Below are 17,113 nucleotides of genomic sequence, written 5' to 3' on the forward strand. Positions count from 1 at the left end.
TGCCAAGACACTGCCAGTTGATGATGACAATTCTTCTGCTTAGCTCAATTACATGTTTGTAAACATCATCCCATTCACCAAACACCTCGAATCTAATGGTTATTCCTTCATTTCAAAGGCTATCAAAATGTCAAATTTCAGGAAATCTCAACTTTAAGACATAGCTAAGAATAGGAAGATAAAAAACCTTTAGCTCACAAAAATTCATTAGGAAAAAAAAAGTTATGATTTCATGTAAGAAAGGCTCTGGGACTTATTCAGACCATGTGACTTTTCATTCACTTATGTCTAGCCATGTATTTTTATAATCATAGACAATTATATAATTTTATAGTCATAAATAATTTTATAATCATAATATAATTTTATAATCACAGACAACTACTTCAATTAGTATTTCTGGAAGTAGGTCTCAATGGCAAAAAAGACAACTGAAAGAGACTCAGAATGACTCACCCTGGAACTATTATCAGTGGTTGGAGTGACAAATCGGGTTTGCTTTGCTTTGGTTTGTTTCTGTTTTTCAAGATAGGAGTTCTCTGTGCCACCCTGGAACCCACTCTGTAGACCAGGCTGACCTCAAACTCAAAGATCTTCCTGCCTGTCTCCTGAGTGCTGGGATTAAAGGTGCATGCTAATTCATGTCATTTTTAACAACCTGTAAGATACACATATTGTATCCACACATTCGTCCAAGATACATTATTCCCCCACCCTGACCTTCATCCCACTTTTTGACTTTAAAACAAAGAAGTAGGCATTTTAAAACTAATTAAAATACAAAAAGGAAGACAGAGGCAGAGATGGCTGCACCAAACACATTTCAAGATGCTCAAAATGTTTGTTAGGGAGAGATTTGGAGAATTTCTTTCTTCTCTCTCTTTCTTTCTTTCTTTTTCATTCATTTCATCATATTTAATTTTTCTTATAATTATTACATTCTACTTTTGTGATACAAAAGTAACCTTTTCAGGGATGAAGTCAGGTATTTCTCAAGGACTCTGATGAAATGAACTCCACTTCCGCATAAGATAAAGCCACCTTCTAATGCATCACATCACAGTGCATTCACAACCAATTTAGCGCTGATAAGATCAGTTCCTGATTCTCTCCTCAGAATCCTTAAGAGTGGACCCACCTCAGATTACATCAAGGTTGAGCTACTTAGTCAGGGGTTAAGTGTGTGGGGCTTTGGGAAGTAAACTGAGTCAGAGCTAATGAATCAAAGTTCTACATGCCCAATTCACTTCAATAAGCAAAGAACAGGTTTAGCTATCTGTCATGCCAGGGTGAGCTAAACCTTAGATGCACTACAGTGATAAAAAAAATTCTTCAGAATTGGATAAATATGCTGGTATTTACATAGGGGATTTAATAAATCCATTTTCCGGGAACTGTTACTAAGTTGCCCAGCCTGTTGATTTTGCAAATGAGTATGATGAGCTGAAGATATGACCTGAAACCAGAATATTTTCCATCCCTATGCATCAGTTGAAAGGTTGATCAATTCAAATTTCTAGATACTGATTCAGCATCAACTATAGTAGGTCAGAGCAGATACCCGAGTAAACAATGGGCAGGTTGACGTTCCTGCTAAGTGTCAACCAGCCAGGCTGAGCTTCTCTTTAGAGACCCAGGATTTGCAGTGGTAGAGGGTAGGCTTCAAGAAAGACTCAATCATTGAGATATAAGCTTTATAAAAAGAAGGGATAGTGAAACCCCCCCCCCAACATTTCAAACCATACAATCTCATCTCATGATGCTAAAAAGTTATTTCAATTCTTCATAAGGGAGACAGCAGCAGTTTTACAAAGAGTGTTGAGAACACCATTAAAGGAGAAAATAACAGAAAAGTGGCATAATGTTCCTGACTAGTCTGCCAGCACTCATGGGTAAGGATGCCTTCAGCCATGTACAGTTTCTGCCATCACAAAACTAACTTAACTTGATTTTAAGAATCTTGCTTCAGTTTAGTCTGATAAAGAGCTGAATTATCATAGAAAATCCTTAGAATGGAGAAAGAAAACAACCCGTTTGTAAGGGATGGAGCAGGGACCATTAGTGATGCTTAGGGAGGCCAGAGCTGCCAATGTAAACTCTACTACTGAAGGCAGAAGTAGATAGCAGGCATGTTTATCTGGCACTCTTCTGAGTTGCTTAATAGATGAGGGAGGTCCAGGACAACCAGGGCTACACAGAGAAACCCTGTCTTCAGAAACAAACAAAACAAGGTCCCTGCCCTCATACCTCTCACAGGTTGGCTGGGATACTGTTCAGTGGCAAAGTCTATGTCTAGCATGGGTTAGGCAAGGTTTCATCCTAAAACTGTTTAAAATAACCATTGAGTTCTTTTTTTAGAACAAAATTATTGTTTTTATTTATTATTTATTTATTTATTTTAAATTTTTTAAAATAATAATAATAAATGAAAAGAATTAAATCTAGTGTGAAACAGAGATGATACGCAGCTAACTCTAATCCTGAGCTATCAGTACTTCTGGGATATATGAGGTAAGCCTATAAAAAGAGTACCAGAAAGGGCTTTGCCAAAGAGATGATATCTAAATTGAAACCCAGTCTATCAATATTTGTGGCTGCTTATCAAGCTGTCCCCATAATTGACTAGCTAAAAGTAATAATTTCCTGAGTTCACAGTTCTGGGCCAGCTGAGCAGCTGTCACCTGGGGCTATCAAATCCACAGAGATGCTAGGTTGGATGGGGGTTGGATGGGAACCACTCATCTTAAGAAGGAGTTCACCAGTAAGCTCTGGTTCCCGCCATCTCTGGCCCCGCCAGCTGCCTCTTCCTGCGGACTTGCGCCACTTGAGTTCCATCAGAGGTTTTAAAAGGATAAGTGGCGGGGCAGTGGTGGCGCATGCCTTTAATCCCAGCACTTGGGAGGCAGAAGCAGACAGATTTCTGAGTTCGAGGCCAGCCTGGTCTACAGAGCGGGACCCAGAGGGAGCTGAAGTCATTGTGGGCCTCAAGAGAGAAAGAATTCATGAAAAGCAATATGACACTTTCCAGGTTGGGAGAGCTGGAGTAAGAGGGCTTTCTGAAGTGATCTAGGAGCGGGGCGTGGTCACTCTCTTCCATTTGTTGTCAGTCCATCTCGCCTGGGAGGGCAGGATGGAGCAGCAGTTTACATCCTGGCAGCCAGAAAACAGTACTTCCTCAGACTGAGCCCCACTTCCTACCTTTCACCATCTCTCAGTACCACCATAGGGATTCATGAAGAGGGTCCACATCATCTAATTGCCTTTGAAGGGAATATGTTATTTGCTAATGAGATTATGTCGGTTCAAAGAAATCAGCTAAAATTGAAGACAAAGGCATTAATATAGCAATGTTGAGGAAATGGGAGGCAAGGGTGAAGCAGATTGAAGAGTGGGCATCCCACTATGAAAGGAAGCCATTGTCTTCCGTGTATAGACCAAAACTGGCCAAGTGAGAAGAACCATCCTCCATTTGGAAGCTATTTCATCGTCAGAATCATGCTTTTAATTTTGTTAAAAGCTGTAAAGAGAGCGTTCACATATTTGCTTTGGAGTGCAAAATGGGAAATGGACAATGTATTTACCTTGTAACGTCCTATGCTCAACTTTGGTTTTACTATAAGACCCAGGAAAACCTCTTGCACTGCTATGAAGTTATTCCTGAGAATGCTGTGTGCAAGCTTTTTTTGATTTAGAATTTAACAAATTGGCCAACCCGGGAGCTGATGGGTAGAAGATGGTTGCATTGCTCATAGAGCATGTTTGTGAAGCACTTGAGGAGTTTTACAATGTTCAATGCTCAGCCGAAGATGTTTTTCAACCGGGATTCCAGCACTGAAGAGAAATTTAGCCAACACCTAATATTTCAGCTCCACAATGTGGCATTCAAAGATAACAGTCATGTTGGTAATTTTGTGAGAAAAATGTTGCAACCTGCTCTTCACTTGATGGCCAAGGATGATGAAGCTAAGATCCCAGAGGCAGTGGGCCAGGAAGCCTCCTGTTTTTCTGTTACACCATTAAAACAAGAGATTTCAGAGGCCTGGGAGAAGCTGAAGTTGCCTAAGCAGTGTGATCCCAATCTTTCATTTTTAGTTATGAAAAATCACATGAGAGAAAAATGCCTTTTTGTGGATCTAGGAGTGTATACAAAAAAAAAAAAAAAAAAAAAAAACCCAGAAACTTGCAACTGTATCAGTCATTCAAAATAAGAAAGTGTGTGCCTTTGGAGGTTGTTGAAGATAACAGATCTATTCCAAAACAGTCAAAAGATATTTCTGAGGAAAACCAGTATTTCCTATCTTCCCTGGTGAGCAACATCAGATTTTCAGACACTTTGGGAATTCTCACATGCGACCCATCTCAGACGAAACGAAAGCGGGCTGAGTGTTTTAACAGTACTGGCACTTCAGTGGAGTCCATTGAGGGCTTCCAGGGCTCCTGTACCCTGAGGTTGACCAATGTGTTCTTTCTTTGGTGAACAACCATGACATTGAAGGAGGGATTCGGCATTGGAAGTCCTTGTTCCCAGGAGAATGACTGGCTTCTGATATATGCACATATCGCTGGTGTGCAGACATTGGAAGAGGATATTATTACAAGAGTGATCAGATCATGACTCTGGTTGATCTGAAGAATGAAGTTTGGTGTCAGAAATGCCACGACCCGGTTCCCCATCACCCACTGAAGCAAGTCTGCTATTTCTTCTGAAAGATGAAGACTTCACTGCTGGAGAAACAGATGAAACCAGCAACTCACTGACCAAGGATTCTCAAAACCCACCATCCTGCAACTTGCCAGCAGTGGGCTTTCTGCCACTGCCTGGGATGATGAAGATGATGCCTTTTTCTTAGATGCTACAGAAGATGCTGACTCTGCTGACGCTGCAGATAAGAGCCTTCTTGGTTCAATGGATGATATTCCTGAGGGACTAACTATAGAAGCTTTACAGAATAGCTGGCTGTGGATAGAACATACACAACCAGGCTACAATTTGCCTGAAGCCTGAGATGTGATAACATAAATCTTAAATTAGTGCTGGGACTATAGCCCGACATTAGAATACTTACCTAAGATGTACAAGGCCCTGAATTTAACATCATACAAAAAAATCAAATTATTAACTTATTGTTAAACCTGTTTATAGCAACTGTTCTATCACTTGGTTTACCTAAGCCAGATTTATTGAAGGCTACCTTTGACATATTTCAGCAGACGCTCCTAATTAACCAGAATCATTCTATGCTTGCATTTGCACTGACATCATTAAAGTTTATTGTAGTAAATAAATAAATAAATAAATAAATAGCAGGAGTTCATCAGATAGATCTGGGTTTCTTGGGGTTTTTGTTTTGTTTTGGGTTTGTTGTTGTTGTTGTTGTTTGTTCATTTGTTTTGTTTTGTTTTGTTTTTCAATAGCTTGGCAGATGTTTGCACTGATGGTATCTGGGCAAGCTTCAAAGAATGGGTAGAAACTGCAAGCCTTTTCAATGTCAAGGCTTAGAATTGGCCCAGAGTAACTTTCCCTGCAGCCTGTTGGCCAAAGCCAGTTTTAGAGCCAGCTCAGACTCAACAATGATCTCCACCTCCAGATGGGAGTGACAATGCAGAAGGCATAGTTTCTGGGTGAGGCCAAGAACTGTAGCCATTTTAGTAACACTCTTTAACTAATAGAGGATGTGGTGTATGAAAAGCCCTGATCGTAATCAAGTGAGAGAGAGAAAATGGAGTTCTAGGGAATACAAATTGTGTACTGTGCCAGCAGCAAGAAAGTCAAAAGGGTTTCAAGGGAGGACACAAAAGTGTGATCAGAGGACAGACGTGAGAGACCCACTGTGTATTCATCCCAGGGAGACTTAAAGAGCTCCCTGCAGAAAAACAACCATGCAGTAGATATTACGCTTGGATAAACATAATATTAGGCTAGAGAAATGACTCAGCCCATAAAATCTAAGCTCACAACCAAAACATAGTATTATCTAGGCTCATATCTAGTTTGAAAACTCTCAGGGAAAGCATCATGAAAGAAGTAGAATTCAAACTGGACTTTGAAGAATAAAAATGACTTTGCCAGGAAGACATACAAAGGTAAGCATCAGGCAATATGCAGAAAGCAAAACACAACAAAATCTGTATTGGTATGATTTGTCTAAGCTGAGAACTACAGTCCTCAATCTCTTCCACGATGTAAAAGACTGTATGTTCATATCTAATACTGTCACACGAATACCCTGGGTGACCTCCAGAGTTAAGCCAGGATGCAGAATTAGATATGGGTGCCAGCTTTGGGATTATATTTCTACCCACTCTTCTCCCACTGACCTTTTGTGATACTGCATCTAAGACTCGTTGATGCCATTCCAGCTAGGGAAACGGGTAGGCTTACTATAAATCTCCACCCCCTACTCCTCCTCTACTCCAAATCCATTCCCCCACTCTCATCCCCAGTCGTGCACAGACCACCGGATGTAGCCTCCCCTCTACACTGTCTCCATCTTTTCCAGATGTTCTACCATAGTAGGCCCTGAGTATTTTGATATAGCTGAAGCACAAGACATTGACACAGATTTTCTTCTCCAAACTTCCCACAACTCATTGCTTTATCCCAGCACCCAACTCCTACATGCACCACTCTGGCTGTAGATGCAAGTAACCTAACTTCAGATCTTCACCGCATCTTCATCTCTCCTCCATTTCTGAAGCAGACTACAGAGCTATCTGCTGTGGCCTCTCCTCCTCTCTGCCCCCATCTCCAATGGATTGTGCAGTTTTGCTTTACCAACCTTCAAATCTACTCATCCTGTTATCCCAGCCCCCAACCCCAGCAAGCATTCCCTGGGAACCCACCAGGCAAGCCTACCAGAGAAGCTAGTATGACATCCCAGTGAAGCTAAAAATCAAGCTTCAAATCTTCAAATCTTCTACTCCATATCCAATCCCACAATTTCATCCCCAGCTCTACAGCTGACTACCTGTTGGGATCCTTCTTTCACTCTGACCCTATTTACAGAGGACTAAGCAGATCCTGGTGGAACACCCAGCTTTCCTTCTTCCTGTGGATCTCCTCAGCCCTACCCTATCCTATCCCCAAAGTGCCAGCTCCCAATGTCTAGAAAAACATTTTATCCAGAACCCCCCCCCACACACACACACACAGTGGCCACACCTAGCAGGATCTCAGAAGAACTCCCTGCCAGGCAACACACAGCCCCTACACCTTCCTAGGAACCAGAGAGGGCAACCGAAACCAAGGAACAAAAGGTGTGTCCAACAAAGACAAGAGTAGATATCAGCATCTAGAATTGCAATTATCCCCAATACAGATACCTAAAAATCAGCATAAAATACAATCAATAATAGCCAGGATGATATGTTTCTTCTAGACCCCAATAACTCTATCACAGCAGGTCCCGAGTATTGCAACATAGCTAAAGTACAAAACAAAGACTATAAAATAGCCTTTATGGATATGATAGAGATCCCTGAAGAGAAAATTCAAAAATCCCTCAATGAAAACATAAACCAATAGCAGAAGGAAATGAACAAAACAGTTCAAGACCTGAAAGTGAAAATAGATTCAATAAGGAAAACATATACAGTGAGGTAAAAATGGAAATGAGAAACTTGGGAACCCCAACAGGAAACTCAGCAGCAAGCTTCATCAACATCCTTATCTTGTAGTCACAAGAGATGGAAGAAGTCACAAGAAGCTCAGGCATTGAAGTCATAATAGAAGAAATAGAGACCTTAGTCAAAGAAAATGTTAGCTGTAAGAAACTCCTGGCACAAAACATCCAGGAAATCTGGGACATTAAGACCAAATCTGTTGGACAGTAAAAGCATGCCAGGAAGTTAGATAAGGTAGACCCTGAGACACCATGGGCACACACCTGAGACTTAGGCGACTCCCAGCTCCCTGCCAGACTCCTGGCCTGGAACATACGCCATGTTTCTCACATAAAAGAAATGAGTTCTATGGCCATGTAGGCCCAAAACAGAGTTCTCCATGCTAATGAGGTCCTAGAGGCCCAGAGGGCTTAGCCAGTAAGCTTCCCTTCCCAGACATTCCTCCCTGCAAAAGGCATTTAAATCTCAGGTCTACCCTGAGAAGTGGGTATGGTAAGTTATACATCCATTTTCCACCATGAACAATCAATAAACTGTTTAGAACTGTGGATTATCTCTTTTATCAAGATATGCTGTGGGAAGCCATGGAGAAGACATTCGACTACAGAGCCATGGCTTAATTCTCCCACAAAAGGCCCCTCTGTACTCCTTGCCAGAGCCACCACAAAGCCTACCTCTGCCAAGCTGAGAACAATTACCACTGGAGAAAGCCAGAGATCCTCTCCCCACCCTCTGTCACATCCTCCTCCTTGGCCCTGGGCTAGACGCTGTCCCCATCCTGTGGGCCCTCAATTCTGTTCTACGCTCCCAGGGGCACCTGAATGTCCAAGAGTCTGGGAACCCCACAGCACCAGCCTCATCACGGGCCCAGGGAACCCTGAACCAGCTCCTGATTTCCCACATCTCAGACAGTGTTCTGACTCCCCATGAGGCTGTGCCCTGTGGAGGAGCTGATAGGAACCCACACGAATCTAAGAGTAATAGGAATAAAGGAAGGAGAAGAAATTCAGATCAAAGTCACTAAAAATATTCTCAACTAAATCATAGAAGAAAATGCCCCTAACTTAAAGAAGGGGATGCCTATCAAGGTACAAGAAACATACAGAACATCAAATAGATTGAACCATAACGGAAATTCCCCTCAGGATAAAATAAGCAAAACACAAAATATACTGAACAAAGAAAGACTATTAAAAATTGCAAGAGAGAGGAGTCGCTTGGAATAGGAGCCTTTCAATTTCCATCTCTGCCTGTAGCAGATCGTCTTCTATGGGGCTCCATACCCAAATAGCGCTGGGAGGGAGTGAGCATCCTAGGAGTTTAGGCAGGCCTGTGAGTGCAGGTACAATCACCACTGCTGCTCAGAGGAACCCTCAGGACACAGGAACCAAGGAGCTGCCTGGGACAAGAGACTTCCAATTTCTCTCTGCACCCAGAACTGATCCTGTGCCACAGAGCTACATGCACAAATACTGCCAGGAGAGAGCTGGTCTTCCAGGAGTACCTACACACCTGCAAGCACAGGTAAGAAAACTACTTCTCTTCAAATTCCTGACCCAAGAGGGACCCTCGAAGTGCCATGAGGACACAGGAATCAAGGATCAACTGGGGGCAGAATCCTTCTGGTCTCTATCTACACCCCAGAACTGACTCTGTACCACAGCTCTCTATACCCAAATTCTTCCCAGAAAGAACTGGTCTCCCAGGAGTACTGACACACAAGCTTGCAGGAGGGACAAGCCAAAGCCAGAGATAGCAAGACCAGTTAACTCCAGAGATAACCAGATGGTGAAAGGCAAGCGCAAGAATGTAAGTAATAGAAACCAAGACTACTTGGCATCATCAGAACCCAGTTCTCCCACCACAGCGAACCCTGGTTACCCAACACACCAGAAAAGCAAGATTATGATTTAAAATCACATTGCCTGATGATGATAGAGGAATTTAAGGAGAACATAACTAATTTCCTTAAAGAAATAAAAGAGGACACAGGTAAACTGGCAGAGGACCTTAAAAGGGAAACAAAAATCCCTTAAAGAATTACAGGAAAACACAACCAAACAGGTGAAGGAATTGAACAAAACCATCCAGGACCTAAAAATGGAAATAGAAACACGGAAGAAATCACAAAGGGAGACAACACTGGAGATAGAAAACCTAGGAAAGAGACCAGGAGTGACAGATGCAAGTATCACCAACAGAATACAAGAGATAGAATAGAGAATCTCAGGTACAGAAGATTCCATAGAAAACATTGACACAACAATCAAAGAAAATGCAAAAAGCTCCTAACCCAAAACATCCAGGAAATCCAGGACACAATGAAAAGACCAAACATAAGGATAATAGGTATAGACAAGAAGGAAGATTCCCAACTTAAAGGGCCAGTAAATAGCTTCAACAAAATTACAGAAGAAAACTTCCCTAATCTAAAGAAAGAGATGCCCATGAACATACAAGAAGCCTACAGAACTCCAAATAGACTGGACCAGAAAAGAAATTCTTCCCATCACATAATAATCAAAACACCAAACTTACTAAACAAAGAAAGAATATTAAAAGCAGTAAGGGNAAAAGGTTAAGTAACATATAAAGGCAGACCTATCAGAATTACACCNGACTTCTCCCCCAGAGACTATGAAAGCTAGAAGATCCTGGGCAGATCGCATTCAGACCCTAAGAGAACACAAATGCCAGCCCAGGCTACTATACCCAGCAAAACTCTCAATTACCATAGATGGAGAAACCAAGATATTCCATGACAAAANCAAATNTACACACTATCTTTCCACAAATCCANNCCTACAAAGGATAATAGATGGAAAANNNCAACACAAGGAGGGAAACTACACCCTAGAAAAAGCAAGAAAGTAATCTTTCATCAAACCCAAAAGAAGATAGCCACACAAACATAAAAATAACATCAATAATAACAGGGAGCAACAATCACTATTCCTTAATATCTCTTAACATCAATGGACTCAATTCCCCAATAAAAAGACATAGACTAACATATTGGATATGTAAACAGGACTCAGCATTTTGCTGCATACAGAAAATGCACCTCATTGTCAAAGACAAACACTACCTCAGAGTGCAAAACAATTTTCTAAGCAAATGGTCCAAAGAAACAAGCTGGAGTACCCATTCTAATATCAGATAAAATCAACTTTCAACCAAAAATCATTGGAAAAGATAAGGAAGGGCACTTCATACTCATCAAAGGAAAAAAATCTACCAAGAAGAACTCTCAATTCTGAACATATATGCTCCAAATGCAAGTACATCCACAATCAGAAAAGAAACGTTACTAAAGCTAAAAGGACACATTGCACCTCACACAATAATTGTGAGGGACTTTAACATCTCACTTTCATCAATGGACAGATCAGGGAAACACAAACTAAACAGAGTCACAGTGAAACTAACAAAAGTTTTGGACCAAATGGATTTAAAAGATATGTATAGAACATTTCATGCTAAATCAAAAGAATATACCTTCTTCTCAGAACCTCAAAGAACTTTCTCCAAAACTGACCATATAATCAGTCACAAATCAGACCTCAACAGATATAAAAAAAAAAGATTGAAATAATCCCATGCCTCCTATCAGATCACTGCAGATTAAGGCTGGTCTTCCATAGCAAGAAAAACAACAGAAAGCCCACATATACATTTCTGAACAATGCTCTACTCAATGATAACTTTGTCAAGGAAGAATAAAGAAAGAAATTAAAGACTTTTTAGAATTTAATGAAAAGGAAGATACAACATACCAAAACTTATGGGATACAATGAAAGCAATGTTAAGAGGAAAACTCATAGCTCTGAATGCTTCCAAAAAGAAACTGGAGAGAGCATACACTAGCAGTTTAATAGCACACCTGAACGCTTTAGAACAAAAAGAAACAAATACACCCAAGAGGAGCAGACAGCAGGAAATAATCAAACTCAGGGCTGAAATCAACTAAGTAGAAACCAAAAGAACTATACAAAGAATCAACAAAACCAGGAGCTGGTTCTTTGAGAAAATCAACAAGATAGATAAACCCTTAGCCAGACTAACCAGAGGACATAGAGACAATACCCAAGTTAACAAAATCAGAAATGAAAAGGGAGATATAACAACTGAAACTGAGGAAAACCAAAACGTCATCAGATCCTACTACAAAAGGCTATACTCAACAAAACTGGAAAACCTGGATGAAATGGACAATTTTCTAGACAGAAGCCAGGTACCAAAGTTAAATCAGGATCAGATAAACGATCTAAATAGTCTCATATTCCCTAAAGAAATAGAAACAGTCATTAACAGTCTCCCAACCAAAACACCCCAGGACCAGATGGGTTTAGTGCAGAGTTCTATCAGACCTCCAAAGAAGACCTAATCCCAATACTCCTTAAACTACTCCACAAAACAGAAACAGACAGAACTCTACCCAACCCATTCTATGAAGCCACAATTACTCTGATACATAAACCACACAAAGACCCAAAGAAGAAAGAGAATTTCAGACCAATTTTCCTTATGAATATTGATGCAAAAATACTCTATAAAATTCTAGCAAACCGAATCCAACAACACATCAAAACGATCATCCATCATGATCAAGTAGGCTTCATCCCAGGAATGCAGGGATGGTTCAATATATGGAAATCCAGCATCATAATCCACTATATAAACAAACTCAAAGAAAAAAACCCATATGATCATTTCATTGGATGCTGAGAAATCATTTGACAAAATTCAACACCCCTTCATGATCTTCATGGGAAGATCAGGAATTCAAGGCCCATGCCTAAATATAGTAAAAGCAATATACAGCAAACCAGTAGCCAACATCAAACTAAATGGAGAGAAACTTGAAGCAATCCCACTAAAATCAGGGACTAGACAAGGCTGCCCACTCTCTCTCTCTCTCTCTGCCTATTCAATATAGTACTTGAAGTCCTAGCCAGAGTAATTAGACAACAAAAGGAGGTCAAAGGGATACAATTGGAAAGGGAAAAGTCAAAATATCACTATTTGCAGATGATATGACAGTATAAATAAGTGACCCCAAAAATTCCAGAGCACTCCTACCACTGATAAAAAACTACAGCAAGGTGGCTGAATATAAAATTAACTCAAACAAATAAATCAGTGGCCTTCCTCTACTCAAAGGATAAGCAGGCTGAGAAAGAATTTAGGGAAACAACACCCTTCACAATAGTCACAAACAATATAAAATACCTTGGTGTGACTGTAAATAAGCAAGTAAAAGATCTATATGATAAGAACTTCAAGTCTCTGAAAAAATAAATTAAAGAAGATCTCAGAAGATGGAAAGATTTCCTATGATCATTGCCTGTCAGTATTAATATAGCAAAAATGTCCATCTTGAAGAAAGCAATCTACAGATTCAATGCAATCCCCATCAAAATTCCAACTCAATTCATAAAGTTAGAAAGCAATTTGTAAATTCATCTGAAATAACAAAAAACCTAGGATAGCAAAAACTATTCTCAACAATAAAAGAACTTCTGGTAGAATCACCATCCCTGACCTCAAGCTGTACTACAGAGCAATTGTGATTTAAGAAAAAAAAGAAAAGAAAAGAAAAACAACTGCATTGTATTGGTACTGTGACAGGCAGGTAGATCAATGGAATACAATTGAAGACCCAGAAATGAATCCACATACCTATGGTCACTTGATCTTTGACAAAGGAGCTAAAACCATCCAGTGGAAAACAGACAGCATTTTCAACAAATGGTGCACGTCCAACTGGTGGTTAGCATGTAGAAGAATGCAAATCGATCCATTCTTATCTTCCTGTACAAAGCTCAAGTCTAAGTGGATCAAGGACCTCCACATAAAACTGAATGCACTGAAACTAATAGGAAAAAAAGTGGGAAAGAGCCTTGAGAACATGGACACAGGGGAAATTTTCCTGAACAGAACACCAATAGCCTATGCACTAAGATCAAGAATTGACAAATGGGACCTCATAAAATTACAAAGCTTCTGTAAGGCAAAGGACACTGTCAATAGAACCAAAGGTCAACAAACAAATTGGGGAAATATCTCTACCAACCCTACATCCAATAGAGGGCTAATATCCAATATATACAAACAACTCAAGAAGTTAGACTCCAGAGAACCGAATAACCCTATTTAAAAATGGGGTTAAAGAGATAAACAAAGAATTCTCAACTGAGGAATACTGAATAGCTGAGAAGCACCTAAAGAAATGTTCAACATTCTTAGTCATCAGGGAAATGCAAACCAAAACAACCCTGAGATTCCACCTCACACCAGTCAGAATGGCTTAGATCAACAACTCAGGTAAGAGCAGATCCTGGTGAGGATGTGGAGAAAGAGGAACACTCCTTCATTGCTGATGGGATTGGAAACTGGTACAACCACTGTGGAAATCAGTCGGGAGATTCCTCAGAAAATTGAACATAGTACTACCTGAGGACCCAGAAATTCCACTCCTAGGCATATACCCAGAATATACTCCAATATAATAAGGACACATGGTTCACTATGTTCATAGCAGCCTTATTTATAATAGCCAGAAGCTGGACAGACCGAGATATCCCTCAACAGAGGAATGGATACAGAAAATGTGGTACATTTACACAATGGAGAACTACTCAGCTATTAAAACAATGAATTTATGAAATTCTTAGCAAATGAATGGAACTAGGAAATATCATCCTGGGTGAGGTAACCCAATCACGAAAGAACACACATGGTATTCACTCACTGATAAATGGATATTAGCCCAGAAGCTCGGAATACCCCAGATACAATTCACAGACCACATGGAGCTCAAGAAGGATGACCAAAGTATGGATAATGTCGTCCTCCTTAGAAGGGTGAACAAAATACCCATGGAAGAAGTTACAGAGACAAAGTGTGGAGTACAGACTGAAGGAAAAGCCATCTAGAGACTGCCCCACCTGGGGATCTATCTCATATCAGTCATCACACCCAGACACTATTATGGATGCCAACAAGTGCTGGCTGACAGGAGCCTGATAAAGCTGTCTCCTGAGAGGCTCTATCAGTGTCTGACAAATACAGAGGTATATGTTCTCAGCCAACCTTTGGACTGAGCACAGGGTCCCCAATGGGGAACTAGAGAAAGGATCCAAGGAGCTGAAGGGGTTTGCAGCTCCATAGGAGAAACAACAATATGAACAAACCAGTACCCTCAGAGCTCCCAGGGACTAAACCACCAACCAAAGAGTATACATGAAGGGACCCATGGCTCCAGCCACATATGCAGCAGAGGATGGCTTCATTGGTCTTCAATGGGAGGAGAGGCCTTTGGTCCTGTGAAGGCTCTATGCACCAGTGTAGGGGAATGCTAGCACCAGGAAGTGGATGTGGGTTGGTTGGTGAGCAGGGGGGGGGGGAATAGGGCGTTTTCAGAGGAGATTGGGGGTTTTCAGAGGGGAACCCAGGAAAGGGGATAACATTTGAAATGTAAATAAAGAAAATATATAATAAAAAATAAGATGGAAAAAATTCAAGAGGAAAAAGACCAAATAACATATAAAGGCAGATCTATTCAAAGACTTCTGTCAAGATTCTAAACACCAAAAGGGCCTGGAGAGGTATTCTACAGACACAAAGAGACCATAGATGCCAGTCCATACTACTTTTCTCAGCAAAACTTTCAATCACAATAGACTGAGAAAATAAGACATTCCATAATAAAATTTAAGCAATATTTATCTACAAATCCATCCCTACAGAAGGTACTAAAAGGAAAATTCCAACCTAAAGAGGTTGACCAAACCCAAGAAAACACAAGGAATAAATAACCAGACCAGCAAATCAAAAGAGGGAACACACGTGCCCACATGCCTGCATGCTCGAGCGTACACACACCCCTACCTTATCACCACCATCACCACCAACAACAACAATAACAACAAAATAGCTGGAATCAACAAACACTGGGTAGTGAAGCATGTCTTTAATCCCTTTAATCCCAGCTCCTACGAGGCATAAACAGGTGGAGTTCTGAGTTTGAGGCCAGCCTGATCTACAGAGTTCCAGGACAGCCAGGGCTGTACAGAGAAATCCTGTCTCAAAAACCAAAACTAAAATAAAATGACAAATACTTCTAATTGATATCTCTCAACACCAATCATCTAACTTCCCCAGTCAAAGACTGTCTGAGACTAACAGAATGAATGCAAAAACAGGAATGATCCTTCTGCATCCAAAAACCACAATTTAATATCACAGATAGATATCACCTCAGGGTAAAAGGATGGAAAAAGATATCTCAAGCAAATAGACCTAAGAAGCAAGCTGATCTAGCCATTTTAATATCTGACAAAATAGAATTCAAGCCAAAATTAATCAGAAGAGATAGGGAAGGACACTAAATTCTCATCAAAGGAGAAAAAAATCTATCAAGAGGACATTGCAATTCTTAAGATCTATACACCAAACAAAAGGAAGCCCCAATTCATAAAAGAAACACTACCACAGCTTAATTCACATATGGACCTTTGTACACTGATAGTGTGAGACTTAAGTATCCACTGTTGCCAATAGATGAGTCATCCAGACAAAATCCAAACAGAGACGTGCTGGAGCTAACTAACATTATAAACCAAATGGACCTAACAGATACTTACAAAATATTTCACCCAAACACAAAAGAATATACCATCCTCTTAGCATCTCAAGGAACTTTAGCTAAAAATAATCATATTTTTAGCTAAATAAGACACAAAGCAAAGTCCAACAGATACTAAAAAATTGAAATAACACTCTGCATTCTATCTGACTGGATATCAACAACAACAGAAACAGCACAAAATGTACAGACTTATTAAAACTGAACAACTTACTACTCAACCAAAAATGGTCTGTTGAGGTCCAGGAATTGCCTCACAAGTGACAGGAACAACGATCTCAGTCAGATAGGGATAGTTTGTTGAGCATGTGCCATGATGTTGTTGACCAGGGCCATGGTACAGATTCTGGAACTGAACCATGACCTGAATTAAGATCCCACAGCGGTCTTAAGTCTCAAATCCACAAATATCTGTGCCATGTTATTTCACAAGCCAGGATTTAGGTATAGGGAGTTGCCTTGTCTAACATTCATGTCCTAACTTGTCTACCAGCGTGGGAATTTTCTAACAATCATGTCTTAACTTGCCAACCAGAATGTCAGTTACCCACAAACATGTTCCTTTCTGCTAAGTAGGACGTCAGTTCCCAAGGAGATCTTCAGAACTTAAACTCTACTTGACTATTACTCAAAATGGAAGTCTTATTCCAAATACTTTCATTTATTGGTGCAAGTGTCTCTTTTATGTTGGGGTCCAACCCAGGGGCAGCTTATACCATAAAAGCTTATACACAGATGCAGGGAGTGCTGCTGGGTGTTGGTTTGGGTCCAAGCTCGTTGTGGGTAACTATACAAAACAGTTCTACTGACTTTTATTGTGATTGATTTCCAAGGGCACA

At 40.4% G+C, this 17,113-nt stretch overlaps 1 protein-coding gene and 1 pseudogene across 8 annotated transcripts in view; one reads left to right on the top strand and one right to left on the bottom strand.

Moving 5' to 3' along the window:
• The window catches only part of Asah2 (N-acylsphingosine amidohydrolase 2), a 109,631-nt gene that overhangs the window by 77,618 nt on the left and 14,900 nt on the right, over positions 1-17,113 (bottom strand). The window lies entirely within an intron of this gene.
• On the top strand, positions 3,348-5,005 carry LOC110286018 (annotated as a pseudogene).

This window comes from Mus caroli, chromosome 19 (assembly GCF_900094665.2).
Source record: "Mus caroli chromosome 19, CAROLI_EIJ_v1.1, whole genome shotgun sequence".
Lineage (NCBI taxonomy): Eukaryota > Metazoa > Chordata > Mammalia > Rodentia > Muridae > Mus > Mus caroli.